The 20,393-nt window shown below is 44.8% G+C and overlaps 1 long non-coding RNA gene across 1 annotated transcript; it reads right to left on the bottom strand.

The window, feature by feature from the left end:
- Positions 1–8,504: 8,504 nt before the first annotated feature.
- On the bottom strand, positions 8,505–11,293 carry LOC114487152 (uncharacterized). The gene is made up of 3 exons (XR_003681940.1): positions 11,247–11,293; positions 10,212–10,290; positions 8,505–9,293 (listed from the first exon to the last, which is right to left on the bottom strand). It is a non-coding gene; the product is annotated as an uncharacterized lncRNA (long non-coding RNA).
- Between the last annotated feature and the right edge of the window lie 9,100 nt (positions 11,294–20,393).

Here is a 20,393-nt window from a genome sequence, read left to right as displayed (position 1 = left end):
TTTGGAGCAGTTCCTCAGAGCTATCTGAGGGGTTGTCTCCTGGGCTACAGTCCTCAGTGACTCTAAATAAAACTGAACTCACAGCTCTCACATTGGGCGGGGTTTTTTTTTTTTTTTTTTTCAGTTAACAAAACCTTGGCTGATGTGGTGTGGTCCCAGATGGGCCTTGTTAAAAGATAGTAGAATGAACAGATTGATCTGGAACACTGACAAAGAGAAGGCTGATGGGGCCATTTAAAAGTGATGTCCATCAGGAAGGCTATAGACCTCAGAGGCTTCTAGATGAGATATGGCCAGACCTCCAAGCCAGGTGTTAAGGGAAGAAAGCTCAAGGTCTTAGGAGACAATGTCTTATATTTTGCAGCCTGACTCCGTGGATTCAAGTCCTGAAACCTCGGCATACTAGCTGTGTCACCAGTGGAAGACTTAGCCACTCTGTGCCATCCCTTACCTATACAATGGAAATAATAAAATCCCAATGGCACAGGGCTACCATGAGGATTAAGTACAACACAATAAAGTACCCGGTGCTTAGTCAGCTTTTAGTCGTTGTTAACTCTTTCTATCTGGCACGAGAGAGTTGTAGAGGCTCCAATTATTTAAAAGACCAACTAAACCTGGGAGGAAGAAAAAAGAAGATAGTGCCAAAGGAATTAACACGCCATAGGAAAAAATGCTGGTTTCTCCAGCAAAAGAATGCCTTGGGCATTTACAGTTCAATGACTAGGTACTATTTCTAATCATTATCTCATTTAGAATTATAATGAAGAATGTTAGGAATAATTAACCCCATGCTATAGTCCCAGGAGCCTATCATTGCAGGTAGGAAGGATTAGGTACCAGCTCTGTCAGTCCTGGCATATGAGCACATTTATTTCCCCCAGTGATACCAAGTCATCCTGCCTCTCTTTTCGGGGGCTCAGTAAATCCTCCCCACCTCCCCCCACCCATAGTGGCAAGGAGCATTCGTCCCATGCTTGATAACACTTTTATAGTCATAGAATAGCAGCAGCTCCTGAAACCTCCAGCCCTTTTAAAAGCTTAGGAATGACACCAGCCACAAGTGAGCATCTCTTTAGAGCCCGATGTGGTAAATCCTCTTTAGGCTGAGCTGCCAGCCTGAAAGCCCACTCCCTCCTTTGTTAGAAATTCTAGTCACAAAAACCTACAATAAAATGCTGCAGGCGCATCAATAAAGCATATAATGAAATCAAATGAGTCTTGTTCCTTACATTTACATGCAAAGCATATCAAAGGAGCATCCAGTTTGTCCCTGAGACCAACACAATGGATTCTTTTGTGTGCGAGGAGAGAAGATATATGAAGCTGAATTAGGAAGCAATTCCAATTAAAAGGGCTGTGTTTAAGGCTCCAAAGACAATGCAGCCTTTGCTAGACACTTAGCTATTAGACGTGTCTGGCTGCCCAGGTGGTTTTGTGGCAATTGAATGAGAGCTGGGTGGAGAGGAACGCGGCAATACCACCACAGGGTCCCAGGCTCCAGGTCACACTGCCTCCCTTCCAACTCACTCCTGTGTGACCTCAGGGCCCAACAGGGTTGCTATGAGGATAAAATGATATAAACCATCTCGGGCAGTGCCAGGCGCATGCTAAGTCCATGTTTGCTCTTATTTTTATGATTTCCCACTAGGTCCCACACAAGAGCTGGCAGGGGGGCTTCCCTGGTGGCACAGTGGTTGAGAATCTGCCTGCCAATGCAGGGGACACGGGTTCGAGCCCTGGTCCGGGAAGATCCCACATGCTGCAGAGCAACTAAGCCCATGCACCACAGCTACTGAGCCTGCGCTCTACAGCCTGCAAGCCACAACTACTGAGCCCACACACCTAGAGCCCATGGTCCGCAACAAGAGAAGCCACTGCAATGAGAAGCCCGTGCACCGCAGCGAACTAGAGAAAGCCCATGCAGGGCCTGCCCTTGAAGGCCACCTGCTATGTGGTGAAGGGAAAGTTGTCTGCTGGTAAAAAGGCCCCTTAAACTCAGTACAGTTTTCTTTCCTAGAGAAAGAGAGTCCCTTTTACAAATATTTGATAGCTCAGACATGTGCCATTTGAATTAGCTCGACTGTTTCCCACACACTTTTCATATATTGTAGCTTTAGAATCAGAGACTTGGGAGATGGCAACTTGGAGAGAGATTATTCCCTGTGGCAGGTTGTCTGCAATTTTTCTCCAGAATCTTCATTTGTCTTAAATGGAAGTCCCCTTCTTGAAAGCGGGTACGCAGGCTGCCTTGTGCAGCTCAGATCTGAGGCTGAAACATTACAACCTATTCGTGTATGTGGAGGATCACACACGTAAGGGAATCAGGGGATTTAGCCTTTGGCTGTTTCCCCCTTGCTTGTTCACCAAAGTGCCTCTGGAGTTTTCTTTAGCACAGAGGTCCCAGACATTCTTGGTTTTGTAACTTTTTTTTTTTTTTTTTTTTTTTGGCGGTACAAGGGCCTCTCACTGTTGTGGCCTCTCCCGTTGCGGAGCGCAGGCTCCGGACACGCAGGCTCAGCGGCCATGGCTCATGGGCCCAGCCGCTCCGCGGCATATGGGATCCTCCCGGACCGGGGCACGAACCCGCGTCCCCTGCATCGGCAGGCGGACTCTCAACCATTGCGCCACCAGGGAAGCCCTTGGTTTTGTAACTTTAAGTGCCATTCTTCATCGACCTTATAAAAAGGGTAACGATTTTCAATTGGGAACATGGGTTGGGGGAAGTTTGAAGCATAAACAGAAAACTGGTGAAACCATGGAATATAAGAGAAATTAAAAACTGAAAGATGGGCTTCCCTGGTGGCGCAGTGGTTGGGAGCCCGCCTGCCGATGCAGGGGACACGGGTTCATGCCCCGGTCCAGGAAGATCCCACGTGCCGTGGAGCGGCTGGGCCCGTGAGCCATGGCCGCTGAGCCTGTGCGTCCGGAGCCTGTGCTCCGCAACGGGAGAGGCCACAACAGTGAGAGGCCCGCGTACCGCAAAAAACAAACAAACAAACAAAACTGAAAGAAACCATGGGAGGTTCTGACAGACATGAGGTGCCTGAAGACCCTCATGTGCCCTGGAAACAAGGGACTAGCACAGTCCCCACTACAATGAGTCACTCTACAAAGTGTAGATGCAGTTGTCACATACAAAGCACAGAATATGTATCTGGATGCTCATTTCGAATATGGGCTTTGTTATTTTGAAGATATAAATGGGCCTAAATCACAGTGCCTCTCACATGAGAAAGCCCCGAGGAATAACACATGAAGCTGTCACTCTTGTAATGACATTTTTAAACCAGTCATGAGGAAGGGAGAGGCATTGGAAAGAGGAGGCTACAAAAGGAGCTTTCTTTCCATTTGTAAGATTGAATTTCTGTAAGAAAAAGGACCTAAAGCAATTATGGCAACATGTAAATATTGGTTAAATCTATGTGGTGAGGCAGGTATTTGTTATGTCACTCTCTATACTTGGTTGTGTGTTTGGGGGTGGTGGATGAACTGGGAGACTGGGATTGACGTGTGTGCGCTGCCATGTGTAAAACAGATAGCTAGTGGGAACCTGCTGTATAGCGCAGGGAGCTCAGCTCGGTGCCCTGTGGTGACCTAGATGGATGGGATGGAGGGGGCGAGGTACAAGAGGGAGGGGATATATGTATACATATAGCTGATTCACTTCGTTGTACAACAGAAACTAACACAACATTGTAAAGCAACTATTCTCCAATTAAAACAAAAGTATTGGGCTTCCCTGGTGGCTCAGTGGTCGGGAATGGGCTTCCCTGGTGGCTCAGTGGTTGGGAATCCGCCTGCCAATGCAGGGGACATGGGTTCAATCCCTGGTCCGGGAAGATCCCACGTGCCGCGGAGCAACTAAGCCCGTGCGCTACAACTACTGAGCCTGCGCTCTAGAGCCCGCAAGCCACAACTACTGAAGCCCTCATACCTAGAGCCCCTGTTCCACAACAAGAGAAGCCACCGCAATGAGAAGCCTGTGCACCGCAACTAAGAGCAGCCCCCACTTGTCACAAATAGAGAAACCCGCGTGCAGCAACACAGACCCAATGCAGCCAAAAAATAAATAAATAAATTTAAAGGAAAACAGAGTATTTTGAAATATTTTAAAATAATTGTGTAGATTTCGAAGGAAAAGCAACAGAGTTTTTGGCAACTAAAAAGAGAGGAGTCTTGACTCATAACAGCACAAGGAAAAGCAAATAAAGTAAGTGAGGAGTAGCTCAAAGCTTCCTTCGAGGTGGGTTTCAGAAGGACGCTGGAAGGTGCAGCTTGTGCGAAGAAACAGCCACTCCCTTTGTTGCAGCCAAATCTGTTTTAAGTCAAAGGAGAAAAAAAGGGCTGGGCAGGTGGCCTGGGCAAAGGGGTGCTGCCCCTGAACTCACCATCAGGGGCTCAACTCAAAGTGCTCTTCTTTTTTCTCTGACTTCAGTGAGGTGTGAAATATAAATTTAAATAATCTAACAAATAGGCAACAACAACAAGACAATAGTTTGGATACTAGTCACTTTAGACAAAATGGTGATGAAATGCGAAGTAGCTTTGAAACCACTCCTATCGAAAACATAGGCTGGCATAACCAAGAAAAGGTATCACCAGAATACAAATTTAGAATGGATCTGTTTTGTTTCCTCATGAAGAAAAAAAAAAAAATACCATCAAAACAAAGAGGAAAAACCCAGATACGGTGAGTGAATTCAGTATTCAACCTAATCATGAAAGTGTCTCCCAAAGTGGGCTTACTTGCAAACGTCGAGACTAACCACTCTCCATGGTCAAGTGGAAGGCCAGATTGCAAACGTGTTCCCTGCACAGAAGAAGGCTGTTGTGAGGAAAATGAAATCTGAAAAGCCATAACGTGTTGATTGTGGGGAATACAAGTCATAGAAGATCTTTAGTTCATTTACCTGTGATAAAAATTTCAGGGTAAGTGGCCAGATAAACATCGTGAATCCTCTTTGTTCATGAAAGAGTCCTTTGACCAGGATTTCTTTGACATAGTAAAAGAGACTGTCTCAAATCAGACTTTCTCCCCCAAACTGACCATATAATAAGAAATAGTTAAGTGAAACTCCCTCCAATGTGGACCTGCCGTGTCAATTCCTAGTGTCTTTTCCATAGTCACGACCCTGATACACATTGTAAACTGATGAAACAGGTTGCTATTTCAACCCACAATTATATTTTAACCTAATTTTCAACATATTGTGACTCTGAAAAGAGGAGACAAATTGCTGGGAGCCAAACCTCACATACGTGTTTTCAGATTGTATCGACTAAACATGACTCATCCTTCCAAAATTACCAAAGGGAACCATAGACGCCCACTGCTGTTTTTTTTTTTCCCCCCCGATGATAAGTAATTTAAAAGATTATATTAGGGCTTCCCTGGTGGCGCAGTGGTTGAGAGTCCGCCTGCCGATACAGGGGACTCGGGTTCGTGCCCCGGTCCGGGAAGATCTCATATACTGTGGAGCGGCTGGGTCTGTGAGCCATGGCCGCTGAGCCTGCGTGTCCGGAGCCTGTGCTCTGCAACGGGAGAGGACACAGCAGCGAGAGGCCCGCGTACGGCAAAAAAAAAAAAAAAAAAGATTATATTAAAACAAACATGGAGGGCTTCCCTGGTGGCGCAATGGTTGCGCGTCCGCCTGCCGATGCAGGGGAACCGGGTTCGCGCCCCGGTCTGGGAGGATCCCACATGCCGCGGAGCGGCTGGGCCCGTGAGCCATGGCCCCTGGGCCTGCTCGTCCGGAGCCTGTGCTCCGCAACGGGAGAGGTCGCAGCAGAGGGAGGCCCGCATACCACAAAAAAAAAAAAAAAAAAACAAAAAAAAACATGGAGGTTGTGTTTGTTAGGACATTTGGGGTTACAAGTAACAGAAATCAAGGATACAGGGAGACCCCAAGGTCGAGAATACATAAGGCCTCGGGAGCGGCTGACACTCATAACTGGATCACTCTGAGAAATGGTTTCATCTTCTTGGAAGAGCTTTCTTTGCTACTCAGTCCCCGTGACGAGCAGGAAATGGGCACCAATAGCTTGCAAGCTTGCAAGTTTCAAAGTACCAGCCACTCCGATTGCTGGCTTGTGCTCTCACTCCCTCCTTGTCACACACCCACTAACATCTTGGGTTTCCTCACTTAACTCCAAATGTGTAGTTTAGGGATGCTTACTGGTTCAGCTTGAACCATGTGTCTGTGGCCAGCACGGCAAAGTCTCATAGCTGCTGAGGGTGAAGCCAGTAGTCCAGAGAAGAGGATGCGGCAAGCGACCTATGAATTTCACTACACATATGTTACAGAGCAGAATGCTTTCATGAAAAAATATTTATTGAACACCTCCTCTGTGCTTGATACTTTCCTAGGCTCTAGGGAGATGACAGTGAACAAAAAAGACAAAGCTCCTCCTCTCAGGATGCTTACATTCCACTGACGGGGAAAACGATAAGGAAATACTCAATAAATACCTAATGTATCAGCTGGTTCTAAGTGCAGTGACCAGAGGTAATGGTGTCTGGTAACATATTTAATGACCAGCTTTCCGGAAGGCATTCGATGATTTCCATGGTGTAAATACCTTCACCACAGTCACTTTCAAGCTCCCAGTGTGATATCCCTGACCATGAAGCTGGGAGGAGATGAGCTGTAATGCACTCTTGCAGGGCAGTCCCACCACCTACAGACACAAGGGACATAAACAACCTCAAAGCACAGATGAGAGTAACACATAGTAAAAGAACTAGGAAGTTATGAGTTTTGAGGATATATTACTCTTGTTTTTAATATAATTCATTTCATTGTAAGTTGAATTATTTAATTTTTAATGATGGCTTTGTTTAATAACTGGCTCACAGAATTCCTGAAAATTTAACCACCTGCTCTCATGAGCCAGTATGAGCCAGATCCAGGACACCACTGGCGGTGAAGAAAATAAAGCCAGTTGAGGGTTGGTGTTCCAGTTATCTATTGCTGTGTAACAAACCACCTCAAGATTTAGTGGTTTGGGGGACTTCCCCAGTGGTCCAGTGGTAAAGAATCTGCCTTACAATGCAGGAGACATGGGTTCGAGCCCCAGTCAGGGAACTAAGATCCCACATGCTGCAGGGCAACTAGGCCAGCGGCGCCTCAACTACTGAGCTCACGCGCCTCAACGAGAGAGCCCACGTGCCGCAAACTACAGAGCCCATGTGCCCTGGAGCCCGTGCGCCACAGCTACAGAGCCCACACACCCTGGAGCCCATGCGCCACAACTAGAGAGAGAAAACCCACACGCCACAATGCAGAGAAACATCCCACACGCCTCAACAAAGATCCCGCGTGCCGCAACTAAGACCCGACTCAGCCAAAAATAAATAATAAATAAATCTTTTTTTAAAAGAAAGACTTAGTGGTTTGGAATAAGAACTGTTCTATAATATCGCATAATTCTGTGGGCCCGACATTCCCACAGGGCTCAGATAGGGAGTCCTTCTAGTCAGTGACAGCAGCTGGTAGATGGACTAGTCTTGAGGGTCCAAGATGGCCTTGTTCATGTGTCTGGGGCCTCCAGGGGGGCGACCAGAAGCCTGGGCTCAGCTGGAACTGTTGATTGAAGTGTCTATACAGTGCCACTTCAGCAGGGTGGTCTCAGGTAATCAAATCCAGGGCTCCCAGAGAAACTGTTCTAAGAGGCAGGAAGTGGAAACTGCCAGTCTCCTAAGGCCTGGGTCTGGAAACTCTCCCAGCACCACATCTGCCATATTCTGTTGCTCAAAGCAACCGCCGAACCCGCCTACATGTAAGTGGACAGAGACCCTGTCTCTCCACAGGAGGAGGATCAAAGAACTTGTGGCCATCTCTAATACACTACAGAGAGAGAATGGTAGGGGTGAAGGAGCTGTGTTATTTTAAATATGGTGGTTGGGGAAGACTTTTCTACTCAGGTAATTTTTTTTCCCCCTGAAAACTGAGGCTTATGAATAAATAAAATGTGTATACAGTTTTTGAGTCTGGCTTTTGGCAGCCAATTCTGACTGCCACACCCTCAGACCCCACGCTGCCATAAGGATATCTCAGTGGGAATGTTTGACCATCACCAATTAGGGCAACTTCTTACTCCCCAGGTGAAAGACACCAGAGTTCAAAGAACCCAGGCACCAAGCAAGGCCATGCCGGCCAGCAGCAGAACATGACTCGCGCCCAGCTCTTCTACCCAGAGCTCCTATTTAAAAGTTCAGCGCTTTTTCTACTACTCCATGTTTTTTCTTATTTTTACAAAACTCTTTCTAAAATCAGTGTTAGCACAGGATTTAGCATTTGACACTTGCCTATTATAAAGTACAGATATTTTGCATCAATAAGAATGTAAATTCCTTAAGGAGAGACTTACCTTTACACTTCTCCAGGGCCGCTGTGTACAACTGTGCAGTTTGTAAGCTGCCGAAGACATCTGACCAGGTTCAGGAGGGGGATGAAAGGAGCCTGCACTTGGCCTGCGAGGCTGTGTGCTGTGGGGCAGGATTGGATTGCACTGTCCCGAGGAATGGGCATCTTTTTCCAGTACCTACAAAGGAGGGGCAAGTGGTAGCCCTGTACTTCTCTTACAAAGCGCACATTGTGTAATATAGTGCTGGGCACCCCTAGAAGGATCCTGGGGTGGGGCAGGGGGGTGGAAGTAGAGAGAATGGGACGTGCTGATTAACAGCCTTGAGATTCCTCCGAAAGTGTCTCTTACGGACATGCTTTGATTATCTTTGCTATGGAACAAACCACCCCAAACCTAGGGGACTACAACAGCCATTTTATTGTGCTCACAGATGCTGTGGGTCAGGAATTCGGATGGAGCTGAGCAGGGATGAAGTGTCTCCGTTTCGTGATGCCTGGGGCCTCAGCTACAAAACCCCTGTGGGAGCTGGACTCACCTGGAGGCTTCATTTCTCACATGTCTGGTACCAAGGCTGAAATGACACAGGCCAGCCTCCTCTGGGACTGTCAACAGGAGCACACGTGTGTGGCCTTTCCACGCGACTTGCATTTCCCACAGCAGGGCGGCCAGCTCTGAGATAGAGCCCCTCAGGAGGGATGTCCGGAAAGCAAGTCTTCTGAGAAAACCTGGAGGAAGCTGCATGGCCTTCCTGGCCTAACCTCGGAAGTCACCGCCTCCACGCCACATTATTGGATGCAAGTATGTCACTGTGGCCGGCTTACATTCAAGGGCAGGGACAGAAGCCTCTGCCTCTTGACGGTAGCACTGCAGACAAGCATGTGGGATGAGGGATGTCGTCACAACCATCTTTGGAAAATGCAAACCTGCCACAGGGCACATCTCGTCAACAGCCCAGTACCACAAAAGAAAGAGAGCAGTAATTGAGGGATTAAGCCTCCTAGACGCCCCCCCAAGATGCTCATGGTGAAGGGCCCTCTGGGGCAGGGTGCAGATGTACTGCTTTCTGAGGCCAGCACCTGAGGCTTCAAAAGCCCCTCTCTTTTCAATCCGCGGTCAGGAAGTAAGCTCAGCACAGGCGATGTGGGCAGCTGCACAAATGCCCCAGCTGCTTTTCACCCTTAAGCTTGGTAGTTATGCCACCAGGAAATTCCACAGACGAGGCTGACAGGTTGAGGGTTTGCCTTTTTTCAATCTGTGGGCCACCAACTAACTGTCAAAGTTACCAGGGCTCAGGCCAGAGCCAGATGTTCTTAACAGATGTGCAAAGTAGGCAGTTCCCTTATTACATCTTTTTAAGTTGTCTGATGCTGTAAGATGCTTTTTTAGTCTAATGCAGGGTTGGACATCCCTGGCAAAGCAATTGTAGCCATTTCCTCTATTTTAGTCCACATGAAGTAACTCAGCCATGATCTCAAACCTTTTTGCTTTTTAACTAATTGGGTGGCCTTCTGCAGCTGGGCTATGGAAACCAAGGGAAGTTTCAAATTGAAGACATATATATATAAAAGTTGTGAAATGCATTCCTCCATCCCACCCCTTGCCACTACCCCTCTCCATTAATAAAGACGTACTTCTCTGGCTTATGTAAGAATGCAAGGAGAAGTCACCAGACATAACTGCAAGTACATCATAGTGATCTCTTTCTACCTCTATCCCATCAACTCTACCTGGACTTCATACCTGGAGGATGTGGGGGAAAGTGTAGTAAAGCTACCATTTAGCTACAGAGTATCACCAAATAATAAATACCAAGTCTCCCCTCCCCCCTCCTTTCCTCTGACCTGGCTTTTCTTCAGTTGTGTTGCCTGCAAAATGAGCTGTCACCAGATCAGGCCTCAGCGGATCAGAGGTGGGAGGGAGCTGCACACCCACCAAAGAAATGCCCCCGTGAACACAGGATTTCTTTCCTCTATCAAGAGTTATTTAAGTGCATATAAGCAAACTGCTTTTATTATTCAACTTAAACATAAAATGCCACGGTTTAAAGTCTGCATTTAGCTACATTGCGCACCAACATCTGTTACAATGAGAAAATGCGCTAATCCATCCCATTTCCAACGCCCCCAGCACCACCACCCCGGAGCCGCCAACACAGCAATGCACATTTAGGGTTACAAAGTGCTAAGACTGAAACCAGGTATGTGTAGGAGAAGAAATACTTATGAGAAGACATGAGAGTGACAATCAAATATTTGTAAGGAATCAGAATGAGGTCTTTGTAGAGCTTTGTTGAGCCCTGGCCTGTGCTGAGCCCCATGCTGGGAGAGTTCCAGGTGAGAGAGCTGACAGAACCCACTCGTGACTCTCAGTGGGCCCCGACTAGGTCTGTAGTGCTGAAAGTGAGCTTAGGCCTTAGGATTCAGTAAGAAATAAAACATGGAAGTAACTACGTTTTGTGACTAGAACAGAGGCTCCAATCCCTGGTGACAAGGTGACCCCAGAGTGTCAAAGCATTCCTCCCACGCCCGAGCCTGAAAAGATGCAAAAGGCGACAAGCCAAGGCTCTGGGCTCTTCTTTTTTTTTTTTTTTGTTTTAACATCTTTGTTGGAGTATAATTGCTTTACAGTGGTGTGTTAGTTTCTGCCTTATAACAAGGGGAGCTATCTGTTTTACGTTTGGTAGTGTATATATGTCCATGCCACTCTCTCACTTTGTCCCAGCTTACCCTTCCCCCTCCCCATATCCTCAAGTCCATGCTCTAGTAGGTCTGTGTTTTATTCCCGTCCTACCCCTAGTCTCTTCATGACATTTTTTTTTCTTAGATTCCATATATATGTGTTAGCATATGGTATTTGTTTTTCTATTTCTGACTTACTTCACTCTGTATGACCTGGCAAGTTCCTCCAGGGCTGGTGAATCCACTGAACTTCACATCCACTTCAATCCATTAGAAACAGAGGCACAGAGCAGCCATATCTGCTTGTATCTGTGACCATGTGTAATGGCTGACTTTGTGTATCAGTCTCGCTGGGTCATGGCACTCAGTCAAACACCAGTCTAGAAGTTGCTGTCAAGGCATTTTTTTAGATGTGATTAACATTTAACCCAGTAGACTCTGAGTAAAGCAGACTAGCCTCCATAATGTGGGTGGGTCTCATCCAATTAGATGAAGCCTTAAGAGAAGAGACTGAGGTCCCCCAAGAAAAAAGGATTCTGCCAGCAGACTGTCTTTGGACTCCAGCTGCAACATCAGCTCCTCCCTGGATCTCCAGCTGGGCCTCCATGCAGATTTCAGACTTGTCCTCTTCCACAGTCAAATGGGCCATTTCCTTAAAATGAATCCTACTGGTTCTGTTTCTCTGGAGAACACTGACTCTACACTATGTCTATACACTCTGCACTGCTTACTGCTTGATTCACTCGTGTAGTGGGGACTGCAAGTTGCCTGTCTTATATCCATTCTTCTCTTCTTTCTTGGTGTCAGAATCCTACTTTTATTTAGGATGGTAATGTTCTAGCTAAAAGACTACATTTCCCAGTTTGCCTTATAGCCAAGATGGCCCCGTGACTTAGCTCTGTCCAATGACAGGTAAGCAAGCATTGTTGACTACGATTTACAGAAAAGCTCCTTAAAAGGAAGAAAGGTTGTTGGCATGCACCCTCTCTCCCTTTTGGGGTTTTCTGTCTAGAACTCTGATGGTGGTTTGAATTCAGTGGCCATCTTGAACCTTGAAACTGTGCACTAAAAATAGCAGAGCAGAAAAATACCAGCTCTGGACTGCCTACTCCCTTTTACCTGAAGGAAAACTAAAATTCTACCTTTTAAAAACCATTGTAATTCCAGTTTCTGTGAACAACAATGTACTGTAATTCCAAGCTGAGCAGACAATACATAAAAGCTACAATAATTCAAACAAGACCTCACCAGTCCTCAAACCCAGACCAGTAATTATGGTCTGGTCTAGCTTGCCCTATAAAATGGATGTTTTTATTATTCCCACTTTACAGAAGATGAAACTCAGGCACAAAGAAGCCAAGTTACTTGCCAAGATCACACAATCAGCAAGTGACTGAGCTGAGATTTGAACTTAGATCTATTCAGTTCCAGAATCTGCACTCTTAACCACAGTGACTCCCATCGGTAAAGCTAAGAATAATGGATGGAAGTCACAGGATGCAGATTTCAGTTCAATATAAGGAAGACTCTTCTAAAAGGGGGCTGTTCAATAACAGAGTAACTTGCATTATGAGGCAGTGAATATCCTGTCATGGGAAGTATGTAATTAAAGACTGGATATCCACCTATCAAGGATGCTGGTTTATGGTTTATTTATAGTCTGTTAGTCTATGTATGTGTTTTGACAGAATTAAGACCTCCACTTTAGGAATTTTAAAAGGAAAGGAAAGGGTAAATTTAATATTCATATTTGTACTATCTAGTTCTTAATTTAGGTAGTGTGATTGAGGGTCTCCATTTTATGACTGTGCTTCATCACTTATGTGTATGTTTCCCATGTTTTTAAATATATATTAGATATAACATGATGTTTTTTTTAATGTTACTTCTTTTAAAAAAATATTTATTATTTCTTTATTTTGGCTGTGCCGGGCCTTAGTTGCGACATGCGGACTCTTATTTGCGGTATCTAGTTCCCTGACCAGGGATCAAACCCAGGCCCCCTGCATTGGGAGCACAGAGTCTTACCCACTGGACCACCAAAGAAGTCCCTACATGATGATTTTTATTAGAGAGAAGTTAAGGAGGCAACTTTGGGTGTCATACCCAAAGGGAGCAACAGCCAGTGCCCATTCACTATTCTCTCTTCTCTGGGGCGAGGTTGGAGACTTTGTGGTCTGGGCACTCCTCCTTCTGGGAGGGCGTGATGAAAGCATATCATTTAGGGCTCCCGGACCATGACTAACTGAGCTGGCCACCTGCCTCTCACCTCTTCCTGGGTGGTTTGGAGCAGTAGAGCTGGGTCTCAGGGCACCACCTGAAGAATATGAACATGATGGTAACAGAGGCAGCCTGGGTCTGTGTCCAGAGTTCATATCTTTTTAGTGTCCCCATCTTCTCTCCACCCCTGTTATAGCCCCCTCTTCTAACTTTTCACTCATTCCTCTTCTCTGACACTTCACCTTTAAAGCAGAAAGCTTATTTCTCATTGACTTCTTTTTTTTTTAAGTTTTTTTTTTTCTGGTTTGGTTTTTTATAAATTTATTTTATTTTTGGCTACGTTGGGTCTTCGTTGCTGCACGTGGGCTTTCTCTATTGCGGTGAGTGGGGGCTACTCTTCACTGCAGTGCGCAGGCTTTGCAGCGGCTTCTCTTGTTGCGGAGCACGGGCTCTAGGCGCACAGGCTTCAGTAGTTGTGGCATGCGGGCTCAGTAGTTGTGGCTCACGGGCTCTAGAGCGCAGGCTTAGTAATTGTGGTGCACGGGCTTAGTTGCTCCATGGCATGTGGGATCTTCCCGGACCAGGGATCGAACTCATGTCCCCTGCATTGGCAGGCGGATTCTTAACCACTGCACCACCAGGGAAGCCCAACTTATTTCTTTTTAAAATTCAGTCAGAGTTGTGAGGGAGCCTGAACTGATGTTCAATTGCTGCATCTTACTCTGGGAACATGGGAAAAATTAATAAAGCAAGACACTCTTCTGGCCAGATGGATTTGACCAAAACAAGGTTTTTTGAGTTTTTTTTTTACATTCTGAGACAAAATATACATTATACTTGAACACCAAAAAATGTCAGAATGGCTTCTCTTTTAATTTTCCAAGGTGAGAAAAACTCAACAACACTAAATGGAAAAAATTCCTACAGACATGCTGATACCTACAGAGACTTTGCATTCCAGTCCTTTGGTTAGATAACACAAAAAGAATATTAGGAAAGGTCCTATAAAAAGACAGATTGCTGAGTTGGGAAGGAAGCTGCATATATGATCTTCTCTCACTGATATCCCAAGAAGATTTTTCTGCTGAATTAGTGAGAGTTCTTGATTACGAACTGTAGAAACTGACCTCAGAAAAGGAACTTATTGGAAAGGTATCTGGTGACTCATAGAATGATTTAGAAGGCTGGAGAATCAGCCTAGGAAAATGGCCAGAACTCAAGGTGGCCAGTAGGACCCAAAGTCAAAGCCACATCATCACTGGAACAGATTCTGAGGATACCCGTGCTGGCTCTGCAGCCTCAGTCACCAGTCTCTAGACTCTGGATGCCACCAGCATGAACTTTAAATGGTTCTGTATGTTCACATCACCAGCTCAGGATTTAAAGACTTGAGAAGGTGCATCCGATTGCTAAGTGACCAAGTGTCTGCACCTGAGTCTCAAGGGGGTTGGCAGAGAGAAATTTGACCCTTTGTCTTTTTATCATTGAGTTATAAGAATTTTTTGTATATACTGAGTATAAGTACTTTGTCTGTATACGTATTAGAATATCCAAGATGGCTCTTCCCCATGTCATGTCTGCTAATGCTGGAATATCCAAGATGGCTTCTTCATTCACATGTCTGGAACCCAAGCTGGGAAGGCTGGAACAGCTGGGACTGGACAGGCGTCTCTCTCTTCATGCCCTCTCCATCGTGGCTAATAGCTTAGGCTTCCTCACAGCATCATGACTTCAGATTACTTGGTCCTTCTTTTACATGCTGTTTGGATTCACCTAGAGTAAATGTTCCAGGAGACCAAGGCATAAGCTATAAGGCTTCTTATGATCTAGCCTTGGAAGTCAAAGAACACTACTTCTGTTGCATTCTATGGGTCAAAATTCAAGATGAAGAGAATTAGACATCACCTCTCAATAGAAGATACAGCAAAGAATTTGTGGCCATCAAATCTCCCAGACCTGGTATAATTAGAGATCTCTACATTAGTGTAAGCTACCAACTTATTCTCAATTGCTCAAACTCACTGAAATCATTAAATAACACTTATTAGCAAAAATGATAGTTTTTAAAGCGCTTGCATATATTTTATCTTATGAACCCTCACAAGAACCTTTTGAGTCAAGCAGGTAGATATTAATATCCTCATCTTAATGACACTGCTGAAGCCCAGTGATACTGGTGCTTTGTTCAACAGAAAAAAATCAGAACTAGAACCAAAGATCTTTGGCTTGTAGCGCAGTGTTTTCTCTTCTATGACAGGCTGTTTCTGCTTAGGTATACAAATCCTCTTAATTCAATAAGCCCCCTCTTTCCTAGGAAATCTAGGTTTGTGGTAGTCCCCAGTTACTAATGAATTATTTATTCATAAATTATCAGGCAGGAAGAGCTGTCTATTTAAATAATTAGGTACTATTCAGTTAAATCTTATAAGCACCAGAAGTTCTGTGGTTGTAAGGAATGAGAATGATGAGTTGACTTAAATCTGTACCTCTGTTTAATAGCATTATTATACATATGATTAAAAAATAAAGAAGCCAAAATGTTATTTACAGACACAGAAAGAAATAACAGTCCATTGTAAGTGAGCAAAGCAAGTTGCAAAGCATTATGTGAATACACACACACACACAAGCACATATACATACACATACACATATATTTTTTCACACATACATTTGTTAGTACATGTACAAAAAGTCATCTAAAAGGTTATGCTAATAGTGTTACATCTTATGGACTCTAGACTGAATATGAGTATACATTATTCTTCAAATAATAATTTAAAAGATTTTTAATCTTTTCAATCCTTTCAGAAATACGTGATAATTATCTGATTTAAGCATCTTCACAATTTTCTAGTCCTAAGTAGGGTACAAGTATAAACAAATGTACAAACAAGCAAAACTACAGATGATATCATATTTAAGGTAGAAATTCTATATTTGTTAATTCATCCCCCAAACAGAAGTTACTGAGAAGGTGTCTTTTCAGTACTCAGCATTGGGAAATGTGTTTTTAAACAAAACAATACAAAAATATTCTTTGAGCTAAACGTAATTAGCTTTCAGAAACTCACTGGTTTGGAGCACAAAAGAGATAGGTATTTCTTTCCAAACCAAGAAGTGATCGTTTTTCACAGATCTCAAAGGACAAATAAACAGTCAAAGAAATAGCCAGCCAACCTGGACAAATATAGACCTGCACACATATTAAACCTCACCTAAAAAGCATTCCAGTTTACATGAAATTATTTAGAAATTCCAAACCAAAATGTGGCCCTACTATGTCATAAACCAGGCAAAGGAGAACCTAGGAAATTGACAAAGCTAGCTGGGCTAAAATAGAGTGAAAACTTCTTTCCTATATGTCTTCAATTTGGGAATAAAGTAGAGGTCAAAGAGACAAAGGCCAGGGTCTGGATAGGAATGCCATCTGTGGGACAGGTGCTCCAGAGAGAAGCAAAGTGGATCAAGCCAGGAGGGGTGTTATCCAAATTGGTTGGGATGTGAGTGGCCAGGATTGAGAGAGTCTGTGGGGAGACACCAAACACAAACCTGGTTAGAAGGACAGTGATAATGACCTGTCATTTGTTGAGGGACAGCCATGCTAGACCCTTTTCATTCGTTATTCACAGCTCACAATCTTCTTACAAACAGGGTCTTAGCTTTTTCAGATGACAACACAGACTTAGAAGGGTTACAGGGCATGCCCAAAGCCACAATGCTAGTACGTGACAGCACCAGAATTCAAGTCCAGATCCTTCTCATCTCAAAGTCTATATTCTTTCCAACAGGCCAAACTGTGGAAATCTAAAGGACTCGAGAGAAGTATATGAGAATAGTAAAGTCAGGGACCATAAGACTCAGAGGGGTGGGTCAAGGGGCCAGTTCCGTCAGGTCTCCCTGTTCTGGATTTCTCCTAGAAACACAGGCTATTCTGGTGTATTCCTTTCATATACCATCTGGATACATGCTGTCTAGTGGGTGCGTCATCTTCACAGAGTCATGGGGCAGATAAAGTGAAATAAATGTGATGGTTCCAAAGGCAGCCAGGTAGCTCTGCCAAGTGTCAGGTTTGACGTAAACAGTAGAGAGAAATGGAAGAGAGAGGGTGCCAGAGTCAATGACTGAATAATCAAGCATTAGCTCCAGGCTCTGTCCAGATGCTCATGAGGCTCCCTTTCCCAAGAGGAGGATCACTCAGAAAGATGTGATGAGAAACCGTGGAGCCTGACCAAGCAGGAAAACCAAGTGAGAAATGCGTTTTGAGAATATCGTTAGAGTATCAAGTGCAAAAGAAGGATAAACTAGAGGACAACTGAGATAAAGCGGGGACTTGGCCTTGAGAGGGGAGATTTGGGGACTTTGGGGGTGCAAGTCAAATGACAGTGACCTAAGTCAGGAGTGGAAGTGCTGAAATAAGTCTGACTTTGTCAAGAAGCATGATCATCAGGGACTTCCCTGGTAGCACAGTGGTTAAGAATCCACCAGCCAATGCAGGGGACACGAGTTCGAGCCCTGGTCTGGGAAGATCCCACATGCCATGGAGCAACTAAGCCCGTGCGCCACAACTACTGAGCCTGTGCTCTAGAGCCCACGAGCCACAACTACTGAGCCCACGCACCACAACTGCTGAGGCCTGGGCACCTGGAGCCCGTGCTCCGCAACAGGAGAAGCCACCGCAATGAGAAGCCCGCGCGCCACAAAGAAGAGTAGCCCCGGCTCGACACAACTAGAGAAAGCTCGCACGCAGCAACGAAGACCCAACGCAGCCAAAAATAAATAAATAAATTTATTTTTTTTAAAAAAAGAAGCATGATCATCAGAAGTAGATGGCGAGCAAGTCAGAGGCAGGGCATCAGTCTTGGATTAGAGAAATTGCAAAAGGAGTTATAGATGAGGGAAGAAGAGGGAGGAAGAGATGATTCAAAGATGTAAGACAGAGGAATCAGTTGGTGGAGTGTGGTTCCAGATGAGTGGGGAGGGTAGGATTCTGTACACTGAGAGAATTTTTCCTTAAAGGGGGGTGGTGAGGGAGGGAAGTAAGACTGATGATAAAGCAGACATTTGAAGGGATTTTTAAGTATTTCTCACAGGTGGTAAATAGACTCAGTTTTTTACTATTCCAACACCGTGAAGGACAGACTTGATTCAGCAAGAAAAAGGCACAGAATAGCAGACGTGAGTTCAAGTTCCTAGCTTTGCTTCTTACTATCTCTGTGACCTTGGACAAAATTTCTGAGCTTTGCTTTGCTCACCTTTAAATTAGGGTGATTATATGTGTCTTGGCTCCAGTGGTGTCCTGGAGCCAGACTGCATCAACTCTCCCAAGCTGATTGTTAAATATCCAAAAATTCAGACTTGTTAAGTCATTGGTAGTTTGGAACTGGCCATGGCGTGAGCATTTACACCATGAAAATAGGCAAATGTTACAAAGCAAGTCTTCCCTCTTCCTTCCCAGGGCTTGCCACTGCCTGATTCCCTTATAATATTGTCAGGCTGAAATGAGAGACTGGCTGTGGAAACTCTTTGCAAATAACCAATCCCTATATAATGGAAAGAGTTTTTATTATTAATATTAACAGGTGTGGTAGCATGACTTTTTCACATATTAGAGTTTTATTTTCCATCACCTGCCCACCATTCCTAACAGGTGGCCTTTTGTATTTCCTTTTCTTAGCAATATTTGCAGGGCAGAAGGCAACGATGATTGAAAGCAATGGCTCTTCCAATCTTATTTAAAGGACTATACTGGCCAAAGAGATAGTGTTAAGAGTAGGAAGGAAAATGGGAATATAAAAAAGGCTTCAGGGGGAGATTCAGAATAAGAGGTTCCCAATGGTCTGAGAAGGGGAGAGGTCAGTGGATTTTACAGGAAGTTGAAGTGGCCCTGGCCTGGATGCCTAACAACCCTCTGAGAGGCACGAGACCTCAGGAAATGGCTGCAGAGTGGATCTGAAAAACCTACCCGGGCAGGCAGCTTCTTAGACTCAACTCAGTATCCAGATGCATAAGACCACAGTCAACCACACTTGGATTCGGGATATAAGACAGGAAATCCTGCCAGCAGGGCAGCAGCAGTGTTCCTGTTCCCCAGGAGTGATCCATGCAGCAATCCACATAGCCATTACGGGCTCTTTTCTTTGGTTTCCCAGGGTTCCAGTACAAGAGAATGAGACCACATGAGGTAGGTGTGGGATCCCCGCCCCCATCTAGACCCTCGTGCTGCACAGGAGCCAATATCTTCCACAGGCATAGCTTCCTGGTGCCGTCAAGGAACTTGCCCAGTTTCAAGAGTCACTGCTTTCAGGTAAGCCCAAAGCTATGGCTTCCCCTCAGGTTCTTAGTTCTCCCAGGGCAGATACAATTCACCACGAAGGGTCATTTTTGCCATAAGTTACTATACCTAGAAATAACACAGCTGCCACAGTACCTTTCTCAGGTTTTCAGAGGAAACAGAGAAAGTTATCAGAAAGTAAAAATCTCAAGTTGAAAGGGAAAGGGTGTTTTAAAACACTTTACCAATGGTGGGCCCGAGGAGGCAGGACCCCAGGCACAGGGACTCCCAGCCTCGCCAGCGACGCCTGTGTCCCAAGTGTGGCCCAGAGGCAGAGACCCTGGACATAAAACATAAAGGTCATCCTGCTGGTGATTAAACAGAAGTCTTGTCTCCCAGACCCTGACTATTCCATCCACTGTTAAATCAACCTCCATAAAAATTATAGTGAAAAAAATCCCCTTGACCTCTCCCTATACCTCAGGTTACAACTGCAGTAAGAATTTATTCATGTCACTGTTGAGAATGAACCAGTTAACATTTGCAGAGTGCACAAAAGATGAAAGATACATTAATAACAGTACCAAGCATGCACTGGGGACTGCTCATCCTCTGGGCACTTAGCAATCACAAATCATTCAACCACTGTTTGCAAAGTATTATCTGTTCATTCCCAGTGCAAACAACCTGCACTTTATAGGGGAATTCTAATCCTAAACTATCTTGTCATTTAAAAACATTACTTTTCAAGACCTGGCATTATGCTGAGTTGTTCTTTTAAAGGATTAATGAGAATCCTCGTAGTCTGAAATAACTAAATGCAAGAACCACTTTTTTTTTTTTTTTTTTTT

The sequence above is a fragment of the Physeter macrocephalus genome, chromosome 11 (assembly GCF_002837175.3).
Source record: "Physeter macrocephalus isolate SW-GA chromosome 11, ASM283717v5, whole genome shotgun sequence".
In the NCBI taxonomy this organism is placed as follows: domain Eukaryota; kingdom Metazoa; phylum Chordata; class Mammalia; order Artiodactyla; family Physeteridae; genus Physeter; species Physeter macrocephalus.
The sequence above is the reverse complement of the archived record's forward strand: the minus strand, read 5'-3'. Positions and strand labels throughout refer to the sequence as shown.